The sequence below is a fragment of the Schistocerca gregaria genome, chromosome 4 (assembly GCF_023897955.1).
Source record: "Schistocerca gregaria isolate iqSchGreg1 chromosome 4, iqSchGreg1.2, whole genome shotgun sequence".
NCBI lineage: Eukaryota > Metazoa > Arthropoda > Insecta > Orthoptera > Acrididae > Schistocerca > Schistocerca gregaria.
The window spans coordinates 13,866,125-13,893,500 of NC_064923.1; the positions used below are offsets into that span (position 1 = coordinate 13,866,125).

At 46.5% G+C, this 27,376-nt stretch overlaps 12 non-coding genes across 12 annotated transcripts; all 12 read left to right on the forward strand.

Annotated features, from left to right (window-relative positions):
- Positions 1 to 32: 32 nt before the first annotated feature.
- Trnat-agu (transfer RNA threonine (anticodon AGU)) lies at positions 33 to 104 on the forward strand. Its single transcript has one exon. It is a non-coding gene; the product is annotated as a tRNA-Thr (tRNA).
- Positions 105 to 1,572: 1,468 nt separating this feature from the next.
- Positions 1,573 to 1,644, forward strand: Trnap-agg (transfer RNA proline (anticodon AGG)). The gene has a single exon. It is a non-coding gene; the product is annotated as a tRNA-Pro (tRNA).
- A 1,429-nt stretch (positions 1,645 to 3,073) lies between these two features.
- Trnat-agu (transfer RNA threonine (anticodon AGU)) lies at positions 3,074 to 3,145 on the forward strand. The gene has a single exon. It is a non-coding gene; the product is annotated as a tRNA-Thr (tRNA).
- Positions 3,146 to 4,541: 1,396 nt separating this feature from the next.
- Trnat-agu (transfer RNA threonine (anticodon AGU)) lies at positions 4,542 to 4,613 on the forward strand. Its single transcript has one exon. It is a non-coding gene; the product is annotated as a tRNA-Thr (tRNA).
- A 1,450-nt stretch (positions 4,614 to 6,063) lies between these two features.
- Trnat-agu (transfer RNA threonine (anticodon AGU)) lies at positions 6,064 to 6,135 on the forward strand. The gene has a single exon. It is a non-coding gene; the product is annotated as a tRNA-Thr (tRNA).
- Positions 6,136 to 7,592: 1,457 nt separating this feature from the next.
- Trnat-agu (transfer RNA threonine (anticodon AGU)) lies at positions 7,593 to 7,664 on the forward strand. Its single transcript has one exon. It is a non-coding gene; the product is annotated as a tRNA-Thr (tRNA).
- A 1,469-nt stretch (positions 7,665 to 9,133) lies between these two features.
- Positions 9,134 to 9,205, forward strand: Trnat-agu (transfer RNA threonine (anticodon AGU)). The gene has a single exon. It is a non-coding gene; the product is annotated as a tRNA-Thr (tRNA).
- A 1,468-nt stretch (positions 9,206 to 10,673) lies between these two features.
- Positions 10,674 to 10,745, forward strand: Trnap-agg (transfer RNA proline (anticodon AGG)). Its single transcript has one exon. It is a non-coding gene; the product is annotated as a tRNA-Pro (tRNA).
- A 1,429-nt stretch (positions 10,746 to 12,174) lies between these two features.
- Trnat-agu (transfer RNA threonine (anticodon AGU)) lies at positions 12,175 to 12,246 on the forward strand. The gene has a single exon. It is a non-coding gene; the product is annotated as a tRNA-Thr (tRNA).
- A 1,434-nt stretch (positions 12,247 to 13,680) lies between these two features.
- On the forward strand, positions 13,681 to 13,752 carry Trnat-agu (transfer RNA threonine (anticodon AGU)). Its single transcript has one exon. It is a non-coding gene; the product is annotated as a tRNA-Thr (tRNA).
- A 1,477-nt stretch (positions 13,753 to 15,229) lies between these two features.
- On the forward strand, positions 15,230 to 15,301 carry Trnat-agu (transfer RNA threonine (anticodon AGU)). Its single transcript has one exon. It is a non-coding gene; the product is annotated as a tRNA-Thr (tRNA).
- Positions 15,302 to 22,472: 7,171 nt separating this feature from the next.
- Trnat-agu (transfer RNA threonine (anticodon AGU)) lies at positions 22,473 to 22,544 on the forward strand. The gene has a single exon. It is a non-coding gene; the product is annotated as a tRNA-Thr (tRNA).
- Positions 22,545 to 27,376: the final 4,832 nt, after the last annotated feature.

The window sequence follows — 27,376 nt, forward strand, 5'->3', positions numbered from 1 at the left end:
GGATGAAGTACGCAAAAGTACCGCTAACCCGCGCCTCTTTAGCTCAGTGGCGGAGCACTGGTCTAGTAAACCAGGGGTCGTGAGTTCGATCCTCACAGGAGGCAGACGAATTTTGGATATCAGTTGCGCGTCGTGGCCTTATAGCAAACAGTATCTGGGATGACTAACAATTAGCGAGAGGCGTTTTATTAAGAATTACTCTCAGATGTGATTAAGGCGAATGGCGCAGATAAAGCATTTGCCAAAGCGGTACAGTATAAGGTGGGATGGGACAGTCTGAAATATATTTTATAGATGTATTTCTCACATATCTCAGAGCCTTCCGCGGTTGTCGTCGTCGTCGTCGTCGTCGTCGTCGTCGTCGCCGTCGCCGCCGCCGCCGCCGCCACTTCTGCAGAGGTAGCAAATGGATATCGTAGCAAATGCGGCGAGGGACATCCTGCCTTACATTTCCGAATGCACAAAGTGTGTGGTTTAGTTTCCCAGTCTATATTTGGTAGGTCTCGTAGCAGGTTGAATGTATCAAATGGGTGGGAAAGAGCAAGGGGCAGCGTCTGTGTAGAACGAAAACACAACTCCTCAGTGGTGTGAGCGTTTTGAGATGAGTCGTATATAAGTTCCACTTGTTTGTCAGTGACCGTGTGGCCTAATGGATAAGGCGTCGGACTTCGTATCCGAAGATTGCGTGTTTGATTCCTCTCTGGGTCGTGTTTTTCCAGATATGAAAAAGAAACATACCATTTTAGTGCAGCACTTGAGCAGTACGAACCCGTGTGAACGTTGCTGTTGACCATATTCTGCTTGGAGATGCTCTTGAGCTTGAAACACGCACAACAAGACCGGTGTTAACTAGCGAATTGGTTTGCATATTGCCGTCGCCGCGTGTTTTTGACTGGCACTTGCACATCTAAAATAACGTCGGGAAGTAACTCGTTCGGCTTATGAGTCACATCAAGTATGTGTGTTAATTTTGACGAAACTAGCTCTGCAGGTTGTCATGCAATTCTGTTACCTCTCAGAAATGATTATGAAATAAAAGTGAACTACGTGACGAGTGTGACGTTAGGAAAACATTAGGCAACATGGGGAGGTTCTGTATGGGACCAATCAACCCAAACGAGTACTGTGTGACGTGCTAACCGGCATATACTCACCGATTCAGCGCGGCTAGCTCAGTCGGTAGAACATAAGGCTCTTAATCCCAGGGTCGTGGGTTCGAGCCCCACGTGGGGAGGAACGGAATTTTGTTCCTCTGCAGATGTAACTTACCGTTTTTCTGATTAACGTGATGTAATGGAAATAGCAACTTTAAACTTTGCCTACGTCTCCGTCAGTCGCTACGAAACTGTATTTGAAGGTGAAGGTGATTTTGTAGACATGTGTGAAAGACATGTTCTGAAATGCAAGTGGTGTTATTTGGAGAGCACTTCCTTTACGTGTCAGATGTGTAGGCAAGCAGTAATGGGTCGCCATAGGTGCAAATATTAGACGGTAATATGAAGTGTTGTCAGCTGAAGTCTGATGATCCAGACGACCGTAAGGATGAAGTACGCAAAAGTACCGCTAGGCCGCGCCTCTTTAGCTCAGTGGCAGAGCACTGGTCTAGGAAACCAGGGGTCGTGAGTTCGATCCTCACAGGAGGCAGACGAATTTTGGATATCAGTTGCGCGTCGTGGCCTTATAGCAAACAGTATTTGGGATGACTAACAATTAGCGAGAGGCGTTTTATTAAGAATTACTCTCAGATGTGATTAAGGCGAATGGCGTAGATAAAGCATTTGCCAAAGCGGTACAGCATAAGGTGGGATGGGACAGTCTGAAATATATTTTATAGATGTATTTCTCACATATCTCAGAGCCTTCCGCGGTTGTCGTCGTCGCCGCCGCCACTTCTGCAGAAGTAGCAAATGGACATCGTAGCAAATGCGGCGAGGGACGCCCTGCCTTACATTTCCGAATGCACAAAGTGTGTGGTTTAGTTTCCCAGTCTATATTTGGTAGGTCTCGTAGCAGGTTGAATGTATCAAATGGGTGGGAAAGAGCAAGGGGCAGCGTCTGTGTAGAACGAAAACACAACTCCTCAGAGGTGTGAGCGTTTCGAGATGAGTCGTATATAAGTTCCACTTGTTTGTCAGTGACCGTGTGCCCTAATGGATAAGGCGTCGGACTTCGTATCCGAAGATTGCGTGTTTGATTCCTCTCTCGGTCGTGTTTTTCCAGATATGAAAAAGAAACATACCGTTTTAGTGCAGCACTTGAGCAGTACGAAACCGTGTGAACGTTGCTGTTGACCATTTTCTGCTTGGAGATGCTCTTGAGCTTGAAACACGCACAACAAGACCGGTGTTAACTAGCGAATTGGTTTGCATATTGCCGTCGCCGCGTGTTTTTGACTGGCACTTGCACATCTAAAATAACGTCGGAAAGTAACTCGTTCGGCTTATGAGTCACATCAAGTATGTGTGTTAATTTTGACGAAACTAGCTCTGCAGGTTGTCATGCAATTCTGTTACCTCTCAGAAATGATTATGAAATAAAAGTGAACTACGTGACGAGTGTGACGTTAGGAAAACATTAGGCAACATGGGGAGGTTCTGTATCGGACCAATCAACCCAAACGAGTACTGTGTGACGTGCTAACCGGCATGTACTCACCGAGGCAGCGCGGCTAGCTCAGTCGGTAGAACATAAGGCTCTTAATCCCAGGGTCGTGGGTTCGAGCCCCACGTGGGGAGGAACGGAATTTTGTTCCTCTGCATATGTAACTTACCGTTTTTCTGATTAACGTGATGTAATGGAAATAGCAACTTTAAACTTTGCCTACGTCTCCGTCAGTCGCTACGAAACTGTATTTGAAGGTGAAGGTGATTTTGTAGACATGTGTGAAAGACATGTTCTGAAATGCAAGTGGTGTTATTTGGAGAGCACTTCCTTTACGTGTCAGATGTGTAGGCAAGCAGTAATGGGTCGCCATAGCTGCAAATATTAGACGGTAATATGAAGTGTTGTCAGCTGAAGTCTGATGATCCAGACGACCGTAAGGATGAAGTACGCAAAAGTACCGCTAGGCCGCGCCTCTTTAGCTCAGTGGCAGAGCACTGGTCTAGTAAACCAGGGGTCGTGAGTTCGATCCTCACAGGAGGCAGACGAATTTTGGATATCAGTTGCGCGTCGTGGCCTTATAGCAAACAGTATCTGGGATGACTAACAATTAGCGAGAGGCGTTTTATTAAGAATTACTCTCAGATGTGATTAAGGCGAATGGCGCAGATAAAGCATTTGCCAAAGCGGTACAGCATAAGGTGGGATGGGACAGTCTGAAATATATTTTATAGATGTATTTCGTCGCCGCCGCCGCCACTTCTGCAGAAGTAGCAAATGGATATCGTAGCAAATGCGGCGAGGGACGCCCTGCCTTACATTTCCGAATGCACAAAGTGTGTGGTTTAGTTTCCCAGTCTATATTTGGTAGGTCTCGTAGCAGGTTGAATGTATCAAATGGGTGGGAAAGAGCAAGGGGCAGCGTCTGTGTAGAACGAAAACACAACTCCTCAGTGGTGTGAGCGTTTTGAGATGAGTCGTATATAAGTTCCACTTGTTTGTCAGTGACCGTGTGGCCTAATGGATAAGGCGTCGGACTTCGTATCCGAAGATTGCGTGTTTGATTCCTCTCTCGGTCGTGTTTTTCCAGATCTGAAAAAGAAGCATACCGTTTTAGTGCAGCACTTGAGCAGTACGAAACCGTGTGAACGTTGCTGTTGACCATTTTCTGCTTGGAGATGCTCTTGAGCTTGAAACACGCACAAGACCGGTGTTAACTAGCGAATTGGTTTGCATATTGCCGTCGCCGCGTGTTTTTGACTGGCACTTGCACATCTAAAATAACGTCGGAAAGTAACTCGTTCGGCTTATGAGTCACATCAAGTATGTGTGTTAATTTTGACGAAACTAGCTCTGCAGGTTGTCATGCAATTCTGTTACCTGTCAGAAATGATTATGAAATAAAAGTGAACTACGTGACGAGTGTGACGTTAGGAAAACATTAGGCAACATGGGGAGGTTCTGTATGGGACCAATCAACCCAAACGAGTACTGTGTGACGTGCTAACCGGCATATACTCACCGAGGCAGCGCGGCTAGCTCAGTCGGTAGAACATAAGGCTCTTAATCCCAGGGTCGTGGGTTCGAGCCCCACGTGGGGAGGAACGGAATTTTGTTCCTCTGCAGATGTAACTTACCGTTTTTCTGATTAACGTGATGTAATGGAAATAGCAACTTTAAACTTTGCCTACGTCTCCGTCAGTCGCTACGAAACTGTATTTGAAGGTGAAGGTGATTTTGTAGACATGTGTGAAAGACATGTTCTGAAATGCAAGTGGTGTTATTTGGAGAGCACTTCCTTTACGTGTCAGATGTGTAGGCAAGCAGTAATGGGTCGCCATAGCTGCAAATATTAGACGGTAATATGAAGTGTTGTCAGCTGAAGTCTGATGATCCAGACGACCGTAAGGATGAAGTACGCATAAGTACTGCTAGGCCGCGCCTCTTTAGCTCAGTGGCAGAGCACTGGTCTAGTAAACCAGGGGTCGTGAGTTCGATCCTCACAGGAGGCAGACGAATTTTGGATATCAGTTGCGCGTCGTGGCCTTATAGCAAACAGTATCTGGGATGACTAACAATTAGCGAGAGGCGTTTTATTAAGAATTACTCTCAGATGTGATTAAGGCGAATGGCGCAGATAAAGCATTTGCCAAAGCGGTACAGCATAAGGTGGGATGGGACAGTCTGAAATATATTTTATAGATGTATTTCTCACATATCTCAGAGCCTTCCGCGGTTGTCGTCGTCGTCGTCGTCGTCGTCGTCGTCGCCGCCGCCACTTCTGCAGAAGTAGCAAATGGATATCGTAGCAAATGCGGCGAGGGACGCCCTGCCTTACATTTCCGAATGCACAAAGTGTGTGGTTTAGTTTCCCAGTCTATATTTGGTAGGTCTCGTAGCAGGTTGAATGTATCAAATGGGTGGGAAAGAGCAAGGGGCAGCGTCTGTGTAGAACGAAAACACAACTCCTCAGTGGTGTGAGCGTTTTGAGATGAGTCGTATATAAGTTCCACTTGTTTGTCAGTGACCGTGTGGCCTAATGGATAAGGCGTCGGACTTCGTATCCGAAGATTGCGTGTTTGATTGCTCTCTGGGTCGTGTTTTTCCAGATATGAAAAAGAAACATACCATTTTAGTGCAGCACTTGAGCAGTACGAACCCGTGTGAACGTTGCTGTTGACCATTTTCTGCTTGGAGATGCTCTTGAGCTTGAAACACGCACAACAAGACCGGTGTTAACTAGCGAATTGGTTTGCATATTGCCGTCGCCGCGTGTTTTTGACTGGCACTTGCACATCTAAAATAACGTCGGAAAGTAACTCGTTCGGCTTATGAGTCACATCAAGTATGTGTGTTAATTTTGACGAAACTAGCTCTGCAGGTTGTCATGCAATTCTGTTACCTCTCAGAAATGATTATGAAATAAAAGTGAACTACGTGACGAGTGTGACGTTAGGAAAACATTAGGCAACATGGGGAGGTTCTGTATGGGACCAATCAACCCAAACGAGTACTGTGTTGACGTGCTAACCGGCATATACTCACCGATTCAGCGCGGCTAGCTCTGTCGGTAGAACATAAGGCTCTTAATCCCAGGGTCGTGGGTTCGAGCCCACGTGGGGAGGAACGGAATTTTGTTCCTCTGCAGATGTAACTTACCGTTTTTCTGATTAACGTGATGTAATGGAAATAGCAACTTTAAACTTTGCCTACGTCTCCGTCAGTCGCTACGAAACTGTATTTGAAGGTGAAGGTGATTTTGTAGACATGTGTGAAAGACATGTTCTGAAATGCAAGTGGTGTTATTTGGAGAGCACTTCCTTTACGTGTCAGATGTGTAGGCAAGCAGTAATGGGTCGCCATAGCTGCAAATATTAGACGGTAATATGAAGTGTTGTCAGCTGAAGTCTGATGATCCAGACGACCGTAAGGATGAAGTACGCAGAAGTACCGCTAGGCCGCGCCTCTTTAGCTCAGTGGCAGAGCACTGGTCTAGTAAACCAGGGGTCGTGAGTTCGATCCTCACAGGAGGCAGACGAATTTTGGATATCAGTTGCGCGTCGTGGCCTTATAGCAAACAGTATCTGGGATGACTAACAATTAGCGAGAGGCGTTTTATTAAGAATTACTTTCAGATGTGATTAAGGCGAATGGCGCAGATAAAGCATTTGCCAAAGCGGTACAGCATAAGGTGGGATGGGACAGTCTGAAATATATTTTATAGATGTATTTCTCACATATCTCAGAGCCTTCCGCGGTTGTCGTCGTCGTCGTCGTCGTCGTCGTCGTCGTCGTCGCCGCCGCCACTTCTGCAGAAGTAGCAAATGGATATCGTAGCAAATGCGGCGAGGGACGCCCTGCCTTACATTTCCGAATGCACAAAGTGTGTGGTTTAGTTTCCCAGTCTATATTTGGTAGGTCTCGTAGCAGGTTGAATGTATCAAATGGGTGGGAAAGAGCAAGGGGCAGCGTCTGTGTAGAACGAAAACACAACTCCTCAGTGGTGTGAGCGTTTTGAGATGAGTCGTATATAAGTTCCACTTGTTTGTCAGTGACCGTGTGGCCTAATGGATAAGGCGTCGGACTTCGTATCCGAAGATTGCGTGTTTGATTCCTCTCTCGGTCGTGTTTTTCCAGATATGAAAAAGAAACATACCATTTTAGTGCAGCACTTGAGCAGTACGAACCCGTGTGAACGTTGCTGTTGACCATTTTCTGCTTGGAGATGCTCTTGAGCTTGAAACACGCACAACAAGACCGGTGTTAACTAGCGAATTGGTTTGCATATTGCCGTCGCCGCGTGTTTTTGACTGGCACTTGCACATCTAAAATAACGTCGGAAAGTAACTCGTTCGGCTTATGAGTCACATCAAGTATGTGTGTTAATTTTGACGAAACTAGCTCTGCAGGTTGTCATGCAATTCTGTTACCTCTCAGAAATGATTATGAAATAAAAGTGAACTACGTGACGAGTGTGACGTTAGGAAAACATTAGGCAACATGGGGAGGTTCTGTATGGGACCAATCAACCCAAACGAGTACTGTGTTGACGTGCTAACCGGCATATACTCACCGATTCAGCGCGGCTAGCTCAGTCGGTAGAACATAAGGCTCTTTATCCCAGGGTCGTGGGTTCGAGCCCCACGTGGGGAGGAACGGAATTTTGTTCCTCTGCAGATGTAACTTACCGTTTTTCTGATTAACGTGATGTAATGGAAATAGCAACTTTAAACTTTGCCTACGTCTCCGTCAGTCGCTACGAAACTGTATTTGAAGGTGAAGGTGATTTTGTAGACATGTGTGAAAGACATGTTCTGAAATGCAAGTGGTGTTATTTGGAGAGCACTTCCTTTACGTGTCAGATGTGTAGGCAAGCAGTAATGGGTCGCCATAGCTGCAAATATTAGACGGTAATATGAAGTGTTGTCAGCTGAAGTCTGATGATCCAGAAGACCGTAAGGATGAAGTACGCAAAAGTACCGCTAGGCCGCGCCTCTTTAGCTCAGTGGCGGAGCACTGGTCTAGTAAACCAGGGGTCGTGAGTTCGATCCTCACAGGAGGCAGACGAATTTTGGATATCAGTTGCGCGTCGTGGCCTTATAGCAAACAGTATCTGGGATGACTAACAATTAGCGAGAGGCGTTTTATTAAGAATTACTCTCAGATGTGATTAAGGCGAATGGCGCAGATAAAGCATTTGCCAAAGCGGTATAGCATAAGGTGGGATGGGACAGTCTGAAATATATTTTATAGATGTATTTCTCACATATCTCAGAGCCTTCCGCGGTTGTCGTCGTCGTCGTCGTCGTCGTCGTCGTCGTCGTCGTCGTCGTCGCTGCCGCCGCCACTTCTGCAGAAGTAGCAAATGGACATCGTAGCAAATGCGGCGAGGGACGCCCTGCCTTACATTTCCGAATGCACAAAGTGTGTGGTTTAGTTTCCCAGTCTATAATTGGTAGGTCTCGTAGCAGGTTGAATGTATCAAATGGGTGGGAAAGAGCAAGGGGCAGCGTCTGTGTAGAACGAAAACACAACTCCTCATTGGTGTGAGCGTTTTGAGATGAGTCGTATATAAGTTCCACTTGTTTGTCAGTGACCGTGTGGCCTAATGGATAAGGCGTCGGACTTCGTATCCGAAGATTGCGTGTTTGATTCCTCTCTCGGTCGTGTTTTTCCAGATATGAAAAAGAAACATACCGTTTTAGTGCAGCACTTGAGCAGTACGAAACCGTGTGAACGTTGCTGTTGACCATTTTCTGCTTGGAGATGCTCTTGAGCTTGAAACACGCACAACAAGACCGGTGTTAACTAGCGAATTGGTTTGCATATTGCCGTCGCCGCGTGTTTTTGACTGGCACTTGCACATCTAAAATAACGTCGGAAAGTAACTCGTTCGGCTTATGAGTCACATCAAGTATGTGTGTTAATTTTGACGAAACTAGCTCTGCAGGTTGTCATGCAATTCTGTTACCTCTCAGAAATGATTATGAAATAAAAGTGAACTACGTGACGAGTGTGACGTTAGGAAAACATTACGCAACATGGGGAGGTTCTGTATGGGACCAATCAACCCAAACGAGTACTGTGTTGACGTGCTAACCGGCATATACTCACCGATTCAGCGCGGCTAGCTCAGTCGGTAGAACATAAGGCTCTTAATCCCAGGGTCGTGGGTTCGAGCCCCACGTGGGGAGGAACGGAATTTTGTTCCTCTGCAGATGTAACTTACCGTTTTTCTGATTAACGTGATGTAATGGAAATAGCAACTTTAAACTTTGCCTACGTCTCCGTCAGTCGCTACGAAACTGTATTTGAAGGTGAAGGTGATTTTGTAGACATGTGTGAAAGACATGTTCTGAAATGCAAGTGGTGTTATTTGGAGAGCACTTCCTTTACGTGTCAGATGTGTAGGCAAGCAGTAATGAGTCGCCATAGCTGCAAATATTAGACGGTAATATGAAGTGTTGTCAGCTGAAGTCTGATGATCCAGACGACCGTCAGGATGAAGTACGCAAAAGTACCGCTAGGCCGCGCCTCTTTAGCTCAGTGGCGGAGCACTGGTCTAGTAAACCAGGGGTCGTGAGTTCGATCCTCACAGGAGGCAGACGAATTTTGGATATCAGTTGCGCGTCGTGGCCTTATAGCAAACAGTATCTGGGATGACTAACAATTAGCGAGAGGCGTTTTATTAAGAATTACTCTCAGATGTGATTAAGGCGAATGGCGCAGATAAAGCATTTGCCAAAGCGGTACAGTATAAGGTGGGATGGGACAGTCTGAAATATATTTTATAGATGTATTTCTCACATATCTCAGAGCCTTCCGCGGTTGTCGTCGTCGTCGTCGTCGTCGTCGTCGTCGTCGCCGTCGCCGCCGCCGCCGCCGCCACTTCTGCAGAGGTAGCAAATGGATATCGTAGCAAATGCGGCGAGGGACATCCTGCCTTACATTTCCGAATGCACAAAGTGTGTGGTTTAGTTTCCCAGTCTATATTTGGTAGGTCTCGTAGCAGGTTGAATGTATCAAATGGGTGGGAAAGAGCAAGGGGCAGCGTCTGTGTAGAACGAAAACACAACTCCTCAGTGGTGTGAGCGTTTTGAGATGAGTCGTATATAAGTTCCACTTGTTTGTCAGTGACCGTGTGGCCTAATGGATAAGGCGTCGGACTTCGTATCCGAAGATTGCGTGTTTGATTCCTCTCTGGGTCGTGTTTTTCCAGATATGAAAAAGAAACATACCATTTTAGTGCAGCACTTGAGCAGTACGAACCCGTGTGAACGTTGCTGTTGACCATATTCTGCTTGGAGATGCTCTTGAGCTTGAAACACGCACAACAAGACCGGTGTTAACTAGCGAATTGGTTTGCATATTGCCGTCGCCGCGTGTTTTTGACTGGCACTTGCACATCTAAAATAACGTCGGGAAGTAACTCGTTCGGCTTATGAGTCACATCAAGTATGTGTGTTAATTTTGACGAAACTAGCTCTGCAGGTTGTCATGCAATTCTGTTACCTCTCAGAAATGATTATGAAATAAAAGTGAACTACGTGACGAGTGTGACGTTAGGAAAACATTAGGCAACATGGGGAGGTTCTGTATGGGACCAATCAACCCAAACGAGTACTGTGTGACGTGCTAACCGGCATATACTCACCGATTCAGCGCGGCTAGCTCAGTCGGTAGAACATAAGGCTCTTAATCCCAGGGTCGTGGGTTCGAGCCCCACGTGGGGAGGAACGGAATTTTGTTCCTCTGCAGATGTAACTTACCGTTTTTCTGATTAACGTGATGTAATGGAAATAGCAACTTTAAACTTTGCCTACGTCTCCGTCAGTCGCTACGAAACTGTATTTGAAGGTGAAGGTGATTTTGTAGACATGTGTGAAAGACATGTTCTGAAATGCAAGTGGTGTTATTTGGAGAGCACTTCCTTTACGTGTCAGATGTGTAGGCAAGCAGTAATGGGTCGCCATAGGTGCAAATATTAGACGGTAATATGAAGTGTTGTCAGCTGAAGTCTGATGATCCAGACGACCGTAAGGATGAAGTACGCAAAAGTACCGCTAGGCCGCGCCTCTTTAGCTCAGTGGCAGAGCACTGGTCTAGGAAACCAGGGGTCGTGAGTTCGATCCTCACAGGAGGCAGACGAATTTTGGATATCAGTTGCGCGTCGTGGCCTTATAGCAAACAGTATTTGGGATGACTAACAATTAGCGAGAGGCGTTTTATTAAGAATTACTCTCAGATGTGATTAAGGCGAATGGCGTAGATAAAGCATTTGCCAAAGCGGTACAGCATAAGGTGGGATGGGACAGTCTGAAATATATTTTATAGATGTATTTCTCACATATCTCAGAGCCTTCCGCGGTTGTCGTCGTCGCCGCCGCCACTTCTGCAGAAGTAGCAAATGGACATCGTAGCAAATGCGGCGAGGGACGCCCTGCCTTACATTTCCGAATGCACAAAGTGTGTGGTTTAGTTTCCCAGTCTATATTTGGTAGGTCTCGTAGCAGGTTGAATGTATCAAATGGGTGGGAAAGAGCAAGGGGCAGCGTCTGTGTAGAACGAAAACACAACTCCTCAGAGGTGTGAGCGTTTCGAGATGAGTCGTATATAAGTTCCACTTGTTTGTCAGTGACCGTGTGGCCTAATGGTCAAGGCGTCGGATTTCGTATCCGAAGATTGCGTGTTTGATTCCTCTCTCGGTCGTGTTTTTCCAGATCTGAAAAAGAAACATACCGTTTTAGTGTAGCACTTGAGCAGTACGAAACCGTGTGAATGTTGCTGTTGACCATTTTCTGGTTGGAGATGCTCTTCAGCTTAAAACACGCACAACAAGGCCGGTGTTAACTAGCGAATTGGTTTGCATATTGCCGTCGCCGCGTGTTTTTGACTGGCACTTGCACATCTAAAATAACGTCGGAAAGTAACTCGTTCGGCTTATGAGTCACATCAAGTATGTGTGTTAATTTTGACGAAACTAGCTCTGCAGGTTGTCATGCAATTCTGTTACCTCTCAGAAATGATTATGAAATAAAAGTGAACTACGTGACGAGTGTGACGTTAGGAAAACATTAGGCAACATGGGGAGGTTCTGTATGGGACCAATCAACCCAAACGAGTACTGTGTGACGTGCTAACCTGCATATACTCACCGAGGCAGCGCGGCTAGCTCAGTCGGTAGAACATAAGGCTCTTAATCCCAGGGTCGTGGGTTCGAGCCCCACGTGGGGAGGAACGGAATTTTGTTCCTCTGCAGATGTAACTTACCGTTTTTCTGATTAACGTGATGTAATGGAAATAGCAACTTTAAACTTTGCCTACGTCTCCGTCAGTCGCTACGAAACTGTATTTGAAGGTGAAGGTGATTTTGTAGACATGTGTGAAAGACATGTTCTGAAATGCAAGTGGTGTTATTTGGAGAGCACTTCCTTTACGTGTCAGATGTGTAGGCAAGCAGTAATGGGTCGCCATAGCTGCAAATATTAGACGGTAATATGAAGTGTTGTCAGCTGAAGTCTGATGTTCCAGACGACCGTAAGGATGAAGTACGCAAAAGTACCGCTAGGCCGCGCCTCTTTAGCTCAGTGGCAGAGCACTGGTCTAGTAAACCAGGGGTCGTGAGTTCGATCCTCACAGGAGGCAGACGAATTTTGGATATCAGTTGCGCGTCGTGGCCTTATAGCAAACAGTATCTGGGATGACTAACAATTAGCGAGAGGCGTTTTATTAAGAATTACTCTCAGATGTGATTAAGGCGAATGGCGCAGATAAAGCATTTGCCAAAGCGGTACAGCATAAGGTGGGATGGGACAGTCTGAAATATATTTTATAGATGTATTTCTCACATATCTCAGAGCCTTCCGCGGTTGTCGTCGTCGTCGTCGTCGTCTTCGTCGTCGCCGCCGCCGCCACTTCTGCAGAAGTAGCAAATGGACATCGTAGCAAATGCGGCGAGGGACGCCCTGCCTTACATTTCCGAATGCACAAAGTGTGTGGTTTAGTTTCCCAGTCTATATTTGGTAGGTCTCGTAGCAGGTTGAATGTATCAAATGGGTGGGAAAGAGCAAGGGGCAGCGTCTGTGTAGAACGAAAACACAACTCCTCAGTGGTGTGAGCGTTTTGAGATGAGTCGTATATAAGTTCCACTTGTTTGTCAGTGACCGTGTGTCCTAATGGATAAGGCGTCGGACTTCGTATCCGAAGATTGCGTGTTTGATTCCTCTCTCGGTCGTGTTTTTCCAGATCTGAAAAAGGAACATACCGTTTTAGTGTAGCACTTGAGCAGTACGAAACCGTGTGAACGTTGCTGTTGACCATTTTCTGGTTGGAGATGCTCTTGAGCTTGAAACACGCACAACAAGACCGGTGTTAACTAGCGAATTGGTTTGCATATTGCCGTCGCCGCGTGTTTTTGACTGGCACTTGCACATCTAAAATAACGTCGGAAAGTAACTCGTTCGGCTTATGAGTCACATCAAGTATGTGTGTTAATTTTGACGAAACTAGCTCTGCAGGTTGTCATGCAATTCTGTTACCTCTCAGAAATGATTATGAAATAAAAGTGAACTACGTGACGAGTGTGACGTTAGGAAAACATTAGGCAACATGGGGAGGTTCTGTATGGGACCAATCAACCCAAACGAGTACTGTGTGACGTGCTAACCTGCATATACTCACCGAGGCAGCGCGGCTAGCTCAGTCGGTAGAACATAAGGCTCTTAATCCCAGGGTCGTGGGTTCGAGCCCCACGTGGGGAGGAACGGAATTTTGTTCCTCTGCAGATGTAACTTACCGTTTTTCTGATTAACGTGATGTAATGGAAATAGCAACTTTAAACTTTGCCTACGTCTCCGTCAGTCGCTACGAAACTGTATTTGAAGGTGAAGGTGATTTTGTAGACATGTGTGAAAGACATGTTATTTGGAGAGCACTTCCTTTACGTGTCAGATGTGTAGGCAAGCAGTAATGGGTCGCCATAGCTGCAAATATTAGACGGTAATATGAAGTGTTGTCAGCTGAAGTCTGATGATCCAGACGACCGTAAGGATGAAGTACGCAAAATAACCGCTAGGCCGCGCCTCTTTAGCTCAGTGGCAGAGCACTGGTCTAGTAAACCAGGGGTCGTGAGTTCGATCCTCACAGGAGGCAGACGAATTTTGGATACCAGTTGCGCGTCGTGGCCTTATAGCAAACAGTATCTGGGATGACTAACAATTAGCGAGAGGCGTTTTATTAAGAATTACTCTCAGATGTGATTAAGGCGAATGGCGCAGATAAAGCATTTGCCAAAGCGGTACAGCATAAGGTGGGATGGGACAGTCTGAAATATAGTTTATAGATGTATTTCTCACATATCTCAGAGCCTTCCGCGTTTGTCGTCGTCGTCGTCGTCGTCGTCGTCGTCGTCGTCGTCGTCGTCGTCGTCGCCGCCGCCGCCGCCACTTCTGCAGAAGTAGCAAATGGACATCGTAGCAAATGCGGCGAGGGACGCCCTGCCTTACATTTCCGAATGCACAAAGTGTGTGGTTTAGTTTCCGAGTCTATATTTGGTAGGTCTCGTAGCAGGCTGAATGTATCAAATGGGTGGGAAAGAGCAAGGGGCAGCGTCTGTGTAGAACGAAAACACAACTCCTCAGTGGTGTGAGCGTTTTAAGATGAGTCGTATATAAGTTCCACTTGTTTGTCAGTGACCGTGTGTCCTAATGGATAAGGCGTCGGACTTCGTATCCGAAGATTGCGTGTTTGATTCCTCTCTCGGTCGTGTTTTTCCAGATCTGAAAAAGAAACATACCGTTTTAGTGTAGCACTTGAGCAGTACGAAACCGTGTGAATGTTGCTGTTGACCATTTTCTGCTTGGAGATGCTCTTCAGCTTAAAACACGCACAACAAGACCGGTGTTAACTAGCGAATTGGTTTGCATATTGCCGTCGCCGCGTGTTTTTGACTGGCACTTGCACATCTAAAATAACGTCGGAAAGTAACTCGTTCGGCTTATGAGTCACATCAAGTATGTGTGTTAATTTTGACGAAACTAGCTCTGCAGGTTGTCATGCAATTCTGTTACCTCTCAGAAATGATTATGAAATAAAAGTGAACTACGTGACGAGTGTGACGTTAGGAAAACATTAGGCAACATGGGGAGGTTCTGTATGGGACCAATCAACCCAAACGAGTACTGTGTGACGTGCTAACCGGCATATACTCACCGAGGCAGCGCGGCTAGCTCAGTCGGTAGAACATAAGGCTCTTAATCCCAGGGTCGTGGGTTCGAGCCCCACGTGGGGAGGAACGGAATTTTGTTCCTCCGCAGATGTAATTTACCGTTTTTCTGATTAACGTGATGTAATGGAAATAGCAACTTTAAACTTTGCCTACGTCTCCGTCAGTCGCTACTAAACTGTATTTGAAGGTGAAGGTGATTTTGTAGACATGTGTGAAAGACATGTTCTGAAATGCAAGTGGTGTTATTTGGAGAGCACTTCCTTTACGCGTCAGATGTGTAGCCAAGCAGTAATGGGTCGCCATAGCTGCAAATATTAGACGGTAATATGAAGTGTTGTCAGCTGAAGTCTGATGATCCAGACGACCGTAAGGATGAAATACGCAAAAGTACCGCTAGGCCGCGCCTCTTTAGCTCAGTGGCAGAGCACTGGTCTAGTAAACCAGGGGTCGTGAGTTCGATCCTCACAGGAGGCAGACGAATTTTGGATATCAGTTGCGCGTCGTGGCCTTATTGCAAACAGTATCTGGGATGACTAACAATTAGCGAGAGGCGTTTTATTAAGAATTACTCTCAGATGTGATTAAGGCTAATGGCGCAGATAAAGCATTTGCCAAAGCGGTACAGCATAAGGTGGGATGGGACAGTCTGAAATATATTTTATAGATGTATTTCTCACATATCTCAGAGCCTTCCGCGTTTGTCGTCGTCGTCGTCGTCGTCGTCGCCGCCGCCACTTCTGCAGAAGTAGCAAATGGACATCGTAGCAAATGCGGCGAGGGACGCCCTGCCTTACATTTCCGAATGCACAAAGTGTGTGGTTTAGTTTCCCAGTCTATATTTGGTAGGTCTCGTAGCAGGTTGAATGTATCAAATGGGTGGGAAAGAGCAAGGGGCAGCGTCTGTGTAGAACGAAAACACTTGTCAGTGACCGTGTGGCCTAATGGATCAGTTGCGAGTCAGCCGCCGAGCGGGACGGACGTGTGGCGGAGCTGGACGTCTGGCTGTAGTAAACACAGGCTGAGTCGCTGCGTTTGAGGTTAGTGGTGCTGCTAAGCCGCTATTCGTGTTGCACTTGTATTCATGAAGTTCTAGTATGAATAGGTCGAATTATTTGAGGAAAGACACAATCAAGTTTACTTTCGATCGAAATTTCGTTCGACCTAAAGCATTTGAAATTAAAGCATAGTTTATCGAAAAAGTATTGATTAACGGTGATGATGTTGTCGGAGTTTATCTCTCGTTTGTGACAAATGCTGTGTATCTGAAGATGAAAAGTCCAGAATTATGTAGTTCCATTGTGGATCGTTGCGGAGGTAGCGTGAAGTTTAATCATTCTGATGGGAATGTGAGTGACGTTGCTGTTAGTCATGCTGGGTACGGGATTCGTACGATCAGAGTGTTTGAGCTCCCTTTTGAAATTCCGCCCGAAGAACTTAATGTTGCCCTTCGGCCTTATGGCAGAATTATTTCCAATGTGGCAGAAAGGTGGTCTGAAGCTCATATGTTTCCTGTCTTGAACGGCGTAAGGCAAATTAAGATTGAATTACAGAAGCATGTCCCCTCTTATCTTAATATTTGTGGGTATCGTGCTTTGATTATCTATGATGGGCAACCGCGGACTTGCGCTTTATGCAATTCCACGGAACATATTCGTGCAGAATGTTCACGGAGGCGTGTCCCGCAGTTACCGCGTGACGAGATGCAGAGTTCCGGCCCTGTTGTTGGTATGAAGTTGTCATACGCTGCCGCTGCTGACTTCCGCAGCCGAGGCGAGTCGGTGCCGCCTGTGCGCGGGGAGCCTGCTGCCTCGCGGGCGGTTGTCGATGATACTCCGGCTTCCAGCTCTAGATTTGCGGATGGTCTGCCGATCAGCTCCGCGCCCCTCGAATCTGTGCCGACGCCAACTTTTTCCAACTCTTCCACTGTGGTTGCTCGTTCTTCCGCGGACTCGGCCGAAGATCCCCAAATACCCGCAACGGAGGTTTCCTTGCGTCGTCAGGATTCCCACCAACGTGAGGATATTGCCACTAGCTTCCGAGGAGTGGACGCTCCAGGCATCCACTCTGCGGGAACTATGAACGAAGATAGCAATCTGGACATTGGTTTCACGTTGGCGCCCACAGAAGACACTTGCGTCAAGGAAACCACAACGAGCGATAGTGTAGAATTGGAGACTGGGTTGCTACCAGTGGGAGCCATGGAAAAAGATGCGCCTCCTTCTGCCGTTGTGGAATGCGATACGCGGACTTTTGTCCGAAAAAAAGGAACAGGCGACGTCAGACGTATCATCCGGTACTTCTCCTGACAGGTCGCAAACTTCATCTCCTGCTAGATCGCCGAAGAGATCTTCGAAGAAAGGCAAGAAGAGGAGATTGGCACACAAAGCAGCAGAGAGTTTAGCTCCTGCATTGCGGGAAAAGTTAAAACATTTAAGGGATAATGAACGACTACGAGAACAATGCCCAGTAGCACGAGTTAACGAGTGTGCTGAAGCGGAGATGAGTCGTGCCGATGCAGATGATCTTCAACAACAACCTCGCGCACCGCTTGGCGTCGCAGGTTTGCAGACCGGCACTACTATGGATTTAGACCGAACTGTCTCAGGAAAAGGACTTGATTGGGCCGATGCCCAAGAAGATCGCACCGACCACGGAATGGAGATGGACCTGACACATGCTAGTGGCATTTAATTTTTTTTTTTAATGTCTATTTTTCTTTCTGACAGACAGAATGGAATGGTACAGACGTGACTCTGCATGGGGTATACTTCATTAGCCCATTTCTTTTACCTGCACCTATGCCAACTGAACTGACATATAATGTGACCACGATCAATATAAATCGGATTCGCAGTGAAACGAAAGTCGCTTCTTTAAAAGATTTCCTTTACCAGTCGGATACTGATATAGCCCTCCTACAGGAATTTAATGTCCACAACTTTTATGTCCCAGGTTTTCAAGAGATTTTAAATATTGCACCGGAAGCCACATGTGGGACTGCGATCCTTGTCAAAGATGGTATTGATGTGAAGGATATCTGTCTGTTAGAAAATGGGAGGGGCATCAGTTGTAAAATTTTTACTACTACTGTTTTAAATGTATATGTCCCCTCTGGTAACAACGCTAGAGATGATAGGGCTAATTTTTTTAAGAACGATATGGTCTATTTACTTCAGGGGAATCCGGCGGAAGCTTTAATCGGTGGTGACTTTAATTGTGTACTTCACAAAAAGGATCAGCGACCAAATTTTAGCTTCTCCGGGGAACTGGCGGCTTTGGTGACAAACATGAAGTGGACAGACGTGTGGGAAAGCAAATACCCCACGTTAGTCAAATTTACGTACATCAGTAGTCGCTCGCAAAGCAGAATAGACAGAATATACGTCACAGCAAACCTGGAAAATAAAATCAGTAGTATCGAAGTAATTCCCACTACCTTTTCGGACCATCTCGCAGTGAAATGCAGCATTCGGTTTCAGAAGCAAGGAACGTATTGGGGTCGCCCCTTATGGAAGCTGAATACCCATATGTTGTTCGAGGGTGCCCTATCAAGAACAGTAGCGGAGGTATGGCAGGCTGCTCTACGTATGCGCCATAAATACAGCTCTCGCCTTGCGTGGTGGACCTCATGTGCTAAAAAGAAATTGAGATCATCCCTAATAGCTTACGGGAGGGAGCGAGCGATGTGGTCTCGCAATACCGTTGAATTTTACTATACATGCTTAAGGGAACTATCAGCTCAGCAGATGACTGATGAGGTTTTCATTGAAATAAAGAAGATCAAGGCTCACCTCATAAGTCTCAAGCGACAACAGCTGGAGGGTTTAAAAATTAAATCTCGTGTCCCGACAACGGTGGAGGACGAAAACGCATCGCTGTACCACTTACTCGAACATGAAAGAAATAGAAGACGAGCGTTTATTGCTTGTCTTAGAGTGGGCGATAACCGGGTGCTGACGGAACACTCTGACATTTTAAATGCAGTTTATGGATTTTATCGTACGTTATATACTGATACCCGGTATAATCTAGACTGTGCGAACGATTTGCTACGAACTACAGGTATCGACAACGTTATCAATGACGAGGACAATGTGTCCCTTACCACTGCGATCACATGTGAGGAGGTGTTTGATATACTTAAATATTCGCCTACCCGTAAGTCCCCAGGGCCTGATGGCTTGCCTGTAGAGTTTTATTGTAAATTTTGGCCTCTCATCGGTAATCAATTCACAGAAGTGATAAATGAAGTGTTGCAAGGTGTTACTGTTCCACGCGAGTTCAAAGAAAGCGTAACTGTGCTAATACCAAAGGGAAGGAACGCGACAGTTAAAGATCTCAATCAATTGAGACCAATATGTTTGATGAACTCGGATTATAAAATAATTGCACGTGTCCTGAAGGAAAGACTGAGACCTCTAATGGAGAAGATCATTGGTGACCACCAAACCTGTCTCTCGGGGCGGAATATTTTTAAAACTGTTTGTGAATATAGGGATGTCTCTGCAATTTTTGCAACGTCATCCTCACCAGGAGGCCTTGCCTTTATCGACTTCTCAAAGGCTTTTGACAGGGTCAACCACTTATTTTTGTTCAGAACGTTGACCTATGTGGGTTTTAGTCAACATTTTGTGCAAGTTTTAATTAACATTGTTGAAGGCATCCAAACACAAGTGTCTGTAAATGGGCATTTCACTCCACCCATTGAAATTCGCAACGGCGTCCCGCAGGGAAGTCCTTTGTCAATGCTCCTGTATGTTGTTGCACTGGAGCCTTTACTAAGGAGACTCGATGTCGATCTTGAGGGCATCACGATATCTGGCGTTAACAACGTCACCAATGCATATGCTGATGACGTTGGAGTGGTTATTCGTAGTAACGAAGATTTAGAGAAATTAACTACGAATATTCAGATCTTTTGTGAAGCTACAGGCGCTAGGGTTAACGAGGTGAAGAGTTCGTTTTTAAATCTTAAAGGTCTTCAAGATGTCCGTTTGGAATGGGCACGCTCCGTCGATCGTCACACCGCTCTGGGTGTCACCTTTTACCGATGTCCGCTTCAGACCATGACCTACAATTGGAAGAAAGTACTGGATACAATCAGAGGAGCCACAATACTCAATCAGACCAGACATCTGAACATTAAACAACGAATCAGAATAATTAATTGGTCCATTTTATCAAAAGCTATATATATAGGTCAAATATTGCCAGTTTCGAAACCCATTGCCAAACGTATAATGAGTATCATTTGCCGATTTATATGGACAGGGAATATTTTTAGAGTAGCAGTCGGTACAGTTACGTTACCTTCCGCTGAAGGTGGCCTAGGTTTAACAGATATATGGCGGAAGACTACGGCGTTATATATAAAGAGGACCCTACAAATTATAGAAAAACATCCACATAGTATTACAGCCAGGCTGTATCGACTCCTACAGCCAGAAAATTTACGTCCACCCATAAATATAGGCGGAATTAATTATAAATTGAAATATATTCGCCAGTTCTTTTTAGAGATTAGCTACATGGACAGTATTGTCACGAATCCACAATCAAGGAATTGCAGGAAATTAATGGAACTCTTAACAACGAAAGAACATGTCAACAAAATGGAGTGCAGATATCCCGACAAAGACTGGAAAAGAATTTGGAAAAATATTAGTAATCGTGAACTGTCTTCCGACATTCAGGCAACCTGGTACCGAGTTGTTAATAACGTAGTTTCCACTAACGAAAAGTTGCACTCCATTGGTCTTAGTGACACGATTGTGTGCACCCGATGTGACGCAGTTGACACATTGATCCACCGCTTTCTCTGTGGCGGATACGCCGAAATATGGAGGGGACTCCAACGGCGGGTAGCCTTTATAACCAGAACTGTTAGTACTGAGATCAATGTTGAAAAATTACTCTTCCCCGATGGTGTTTTCTTCCCTGTCCAGAAAACCAATGCTGTGTTGTGGTTGTTTGGCAATTATGTACATTACGTTATATCTGAACACGGCAATGACCGTGTTTTAGAATACGAATTATACGAACGAGCAAAATATTATCAGATATGTACGCGCAGGGACCCCAAAAAAACTTTTGGTAACATGTTACACATTCTGTTTCAGAGACAAGGGATTGGATAAACATCTTAATAGCCCTCGTCTACGAAAAATGTAGTCACAGGCCAAAGTAGGGGATCGCTGTTGAGGGTGAAGTACGGTGGGGACTTCGTGTGCCCCAGGGCCGCTACGGTAGCCGTGAAGGCCTCGGACAGAACCCCGAAACGGCACTGCGGCTTCACACTTACTGCTGGATGAACCCCATATCTCCAGCAACTACTTTCATCTATGATGATTTTCCAGGATCTCGGTAATATCGGAAGGTGATTTCGTTGCACACAATGCAGTGGAAGCTTCTTGCACGTGTTCCTCAGTTACAATCTTTCTATTTTTGTTTAATTTTTTTCAGTATGAAGCAAGAGTGACAATTTATTAATTCCCAAGAAGCCTTAATTTTTCAATTTTCAGTTCTACGGAGGAGAAGCCTCACATGGCGAAGAAGCCAAACATCATTTCATTTCCCTAACTGTCACAGTAAATTTGAAAAAAAAATCAGTCGATATAGCATAGAAGCTCGCCGAAGAAGGCATAAAAGGAGAGCGAATGGATGGGCTGTGTGGGGAGAAGGGAGGCCCAAAAGAAAAAAACTAACAAAAAAAGAAAAAAAAAATGGATAAGGCGTCGGACGTCGTATCCGAAGATTGCGTGTTTGATTCCTCTCTCGGTCGTGTTTTTCCAGATCTGAAAAAGAAACATACCGTTTTAGTGTAGCACTTGAGCAGTACGAAACCGTGTGAACGTTGCTGTTGACCATTTTCTGCTTGGAGATGCTCTTGAGCTTGAAACACGCACAACAAGACCGGTGTTAACTAGCGAATTGGTTTGCATATTGCCGTCGCCGCGTGTTTTTGACTGGCACTTGCACATCTAAAATAACGTCGGAAAGTAACTCGTTCGGCTTATGAGTCACATCAAGTATGTGTGTTAATTTTGACGAAACTAGCTCTGCAGGTTGTCATGCAATTCTGTTACCTCTCAGAAATGATTATGAAATAAAAGTGAACTACGTGACGAGTGTGACGTTAGGAAAACATTAGGCAACATGGGGAGGTTCTGTATGGGACCAATCAACCCAAACGAGTACTGTGTGACGTGCTAACCGGCATATACTCACCGAGGCAGCGCGGCTAGCTCAGTCGGTAGAACATAAGGCTCTTAATCCCAGGGTCGTGGGTTCGAGCCCCACGTGGGGAGGAACGGAATTTTGTTCCTCTGCAGATGTAACTTACCGTTTTTCTGATTAACGTGATGTAATGGAAATAGCAACTTTAAACTTTGCCTACGTCTCCGTCAGTCGCTACGAAACTGTATTTGAAGGTGAAGGTGATTTTGTAGACATGTGTGAAAGACATGTTCTGAAATGCAAGTGGTGTTATTTGGAGAGCACTTCCTTTACGTGTCAGATGTGTAGGCAAGCAGTAATGGGTCGCCATAGCTGCAAATATTAGACGGTAATATGAAGTGTTGTCAGCTGAAGTCTGATGATCCAGACGACCGTAAGGATGAAGTACGCAAAATAACCGCTATACCGCGCCTCTTTGGCTCAGTGGCAGAGCACTGGTCTAGTAAACCAGGGGTCCTGAGTTCGATCCTCGCAGGAGGCAGACGAATTTTGGATATCAGTTGCGCGTCGTGGCCTTATAGCAAACAGTATCTGGGATGACGAACAATTAGCGAGAGGCGTTTTACTAAGAATTACTCTCAGATGTGATTAAGGCGAATGGCGCAGATAAAGCATTTGCCAAAGCGGTACAGCATAAGGTGGGATGGGACAGTCTGAAATATATTTTATAGATGTATTTCTCACATATCTCAGAGCCTTCCGCGGTTGTCGTCGTCGTCGTCGTCGTCGTCGTCGTCGCCGCCGCCACTTCTGCAGAAGTAGCAAATGGACATCGTAGCAAATGCGGCGAGGGACGCCCTGCCTTACATTTCCGAATGCACAAAGTGTGTGGTTTAGTTTCCCAGTCTATATTTGGTAGGTCTCGTAGCAGGTTGAATGTATCAAATGGGTGGGAAAGAGCAAGGGGCAGCGTCTGTGTAGAACGAAAACACAACTCCTCAGTGGTGTGAGCGTTTTGAGATGAGTCGTATATAAGTTCCACTTGTTTGTCAGTGACCGTGTGGCGTAATGGATAAAGGCGTCGGACTTCGTATCCGAAGATTGCGTGTTTGATTCCTCTCTCGGTCGTGTTTTTCCAGATATGAAAAAGAAACATACCGTTTTAGTGCAGCACTTGAGCAGTACGAAACCGTGTGAACGTTGCTGTTGACCATTTTCTGCTTGGAGATGCTCTTGAGCTTGAAACACGCACAACAAGACCGGTGTTAACTAGCGAATTGGTTTGCATATTGCCGTCGCCGCGTGTTTTTGACTGGCACTTGCACATCTAAAATAACGTCGGAAAGTAACTCGTTCGGCTTATGAGTCACATCAAGTATGTGTGTTAATTTTGACGAAACTAGCTCTGCAGGTTGTCATGCAATTCTGTTACCTCTCAGAAATGATTATGAAATAAAAGTGAACTACGTGACGAGTGTGACGTTAGGAAAACATTAGGCAACATGGGGAGGTTCTGTATGGGACCAATCAACCCAAACGAGTACTGTGTGACGTGCTAACCGGCATATACTCACCGAGGCAGCGCAGCTAGCTCAGTCAGTCGAGGCGCGGCCGTCGTGCAGGTCGGACGTGCCTGGAGCGTTGTTTACGTGCTCAGCTGCGGCCTGCGGTGCGGCACGTGGTGAGTCGAGGGCCGTTGCGGCGCGCAAACATCTTGTTTGTAACGAATAGAACCTAACATGGATCACCCAGAGCGGAAAGATACTTTAAAGTTTATGTTTGATGGAAGTTTTTCTCAACCGAAATATTACGAAGTCGAACGATTTCTCGATGAAGACGTAAAATTGCCTCCCACCGATATCATTGGTATCCATTTGTCTATTGTCAGTAGCACAGTTTATATCAAATTGCGTGACCCAGAATTGTGCGACAAAATCATCGATTCATGTGGCGGTACCTATAAATTTCGACACAGTGACGGGAATGTTGGTGAGGTGACTGTTGTCCACGCTGGTCTTGGTATTCGTACCGTCAGGATTTTCGAGTTGCCTTTTGAAATCTCGGCTGAACAAATTAATGCTTCTATTAAGTCCTACGGCAAAATTATCAGTAACATTGCCGAAAAGTGGGCCCCGTTCCATAAGTACCCTGTTTTGAACGGTGTGCGGCAAATTAAGATCGAATTGCAACGGCATATTCCGTCCTACCTAACGATTTGTGGATATAGGGCGATAATCATATATGAGGGACAGCCTCGTACATGTTCAGGCTGTAATTCCACGGGACACGTCCGGGCACAGTGCATCCAACGACGTGTAACGCAGGTGCCTGCGGGTGAACTGGGCCCTCCCCCGCAACCGACAATATTACCGACTACTCATGTAACGGCGGTCCGTGCAAATACACCCACTGCGTCGGCTGCGGAAGTCGGACTTAGTTTGGCCGATGTTACGAATGACGGAGATGTACCTATGGAAATCTCTACCGCTCAGGAAGCCTTGCCGGTCGCTGGCTTGCTAGCGGCGGTGCCGCGTGACGCCTCACGTGAGGAAGCCAGGGTTGACGTTGTGGAGGCGGCCACTACCGCCACTGACAGCCAGCAAGAGACAGAGACTCTTCCTCTTCCTTTAAAGAATGCGGAAGCCTCTGTCAGTGGGTCATCCCCGAAAAAGCACAAGAAACGTCGGATCGCTCGTCCGGCGGCAGCTCAATCGGCACCTCCCTTGCGTGAAAAGGCCAAACACGCGGGCCGCATGATCTGCGATGACACTTCGGGGACCGAAGATTGTCTTCCGTCGTTGGCCTCACCCATGAATATTGACGATGATGTATCCAACCTTGACACGGGGAGGGCACATATTAGTGCACCTCCGCGGACGGCCCAAGTTGCAGATGTGCAGGGTGACGGCCCGCAATGTGGTTCCGGAACTGCTGCAGCAGGCGCGACGACGGCTGTGTCTGTCGATAATTGGGCGGATGATATTGAAGATATGACTGGAAATCCCGAGCGTGAAGAACCGATGGCAACTGGTGATACGCTGCTTACGTCTCGGCGCAATGCAGCATCCACGGACGGCGACGTCTAGACTTATACGACCTCCGAAGCGGACGACTGTTGAAGGGATAAAAATCGTACCTGTTTTCATCTGCAGATGACCACTCATCCCACATCGCTCCGTTCACGACAATTCTATAAGATTTCTACCATAAATGTTAACCGCATTGTCTCTCAAGCAAAAATCCACAGCCTTCGACATTATTTACGGGCCGCTGATATAGATATTCTGTTCGTACAGGAAGCACTGACTCCACTCCTAGCCGACGTCCCCGGTTATGACGCCATTGTCAATATAGGGACGGAGGCAGGTACGATCATTCTGTATCGGGAAGGCATTGAATGTTCTTGTTTGTCCATGTTACCTACCGGACGAGGCATTGCCGCACAGTTCCATGATGTACTCCTTCTTAATGTGTACGCCCCTTCCGGTTCCAACGCGCGAGCGGCGAGGACGGAGTTTTACACGGGAGAGATAGCGAATCTAATCACCGACTTGCGTCTGCGTATTATTATGGGTGGTGACTTTAACTGCGTATTGCGCCGCACCGATCAAACGCCGAACTTTAACTTCAGCCAGGAACTGCTAACACTGGTTACAGAATTGCAGTCAGTCGACACGTGGGCGACCTTACACCCAGATGAAGTTGCCTTTACTCACTTTACGCAGACATCTTCCAGCAGGTTAGATCGCATATATGTGCAACGCGGTCTTTTAGCCGACGTGGGAACTTGCGAATATTGGCCCGTTAATTTCAGTGACCATATCGCTTACCACATCGTCTTTAATCACTCACCGCAGAAAGTTTATAGAGGCTTCGGACGATGGCAACTCAACTGTCGCCTCTTACAATACGCCACTTTAGAGCGTGAGATCCGGTCAGTTTGGCACTCCGTAACATCAAGCAGGCCCACGTATTCCACGTGGATTGATTGGTGGACGCTTCATGCAAAGGGGAAACTCATTACTTGCATCAAGCACCACGCCCGGATTCGTGCTCGCGGTGAGAAGGAAATTACTGAATTCTATTTCTGTGCCCTGCGAGAATTGTACCGGGATTATCATCAGGTGCCTAATAACATCACGCACGTACGCAGACTCCAAGCCAAGATTACATCCTTGACGGCGTGCACCGCCGTCGGCCACCAGATTCGAGCACGTGACTCCACAAACTTGCCGCAACAGCAGACGTCAGTCCATCATATCGTCCAACAGTTACGTGCAGCGCGTAGGAAACTTATTCATAAGTTGCAGGATGCAGACGGTGCTTGTTATACCCTACAGCGAGACATCAAAAACCATGTTACCAACCACTTTGCTGCACTTTACACCTGTGCTGGTGTACCACATGAGAAAGTGCGAGAATGGTATCTTTCTGGACCCCCGCCGTACCGCATTACCGACGACCTCAATCGGGACCTGCTTGCTCCCTTTACCAAAGAAGAACTGAAGGATGCCCAGCTTGCTGCTCCACGAAATAAATCTCCGGGCACGGACGGGCTCTCTGTCGAGTTTTACGTCAAATATTGGCCTATATTAGGGGACGAACTCACAGAGATGTACAATGAAGTACTACGTGGGATTGCTGTACCCCCAGCCTTCACAGAGGGGTTAACTGTTTTAATACCTAAGACGCCGACGCCGACCACCACCAAAGATCTGCGGCCCATTACTCTGCTCAATGCCGACTTTAAGCTTCTGACGCGCGCCCTCAATGCCCGATTACGGCAGCTGTTACCCTATCTTCTGGGACCATACCAAATGAGTGCGATCCGTGGTCGGTCGCTGTCCACCATTTTGGCGCTATATCGGGATCTCGTCTCCCTCACCTGGGCCACCCGCACTCCTATGGCCATAGCATTTCTTGACTTCGATAAGGCTTACGATCGAGCTGACTATCACTATCTCAGCGGCGTGATGGAATCAATGGGCTTCAGTCTTAATTTTATCCACCTCATCAACAACTGTATCAGTGGTACCCGTACGCGCTTCCTGATCAATAATACATTCACGGAGTACATCCAGCTCTCACGGGGTATCAAGCAAGGCAGTCCACTTTCAACGACGCTCTATGCGATCCTCATGGAACCCTTGTTGCGCCATCTACATCATAGCCTCCCTGGATTCCAGTTTTATGGTATCAAGTCTGTGGTCCAAGCTTACGCAGACGATGTCAGCGTGCTTCTTAACGACGTTCGCGATGTCACCGCAGCGAAACGCATTCTTGAGGAATTCCAAAGAGATAGTGGTGCCATGTTAAACGTCAATAAATCCGCCGCCTTAACGCTTGGTCAAGAACGACCTATCACAGGCGACG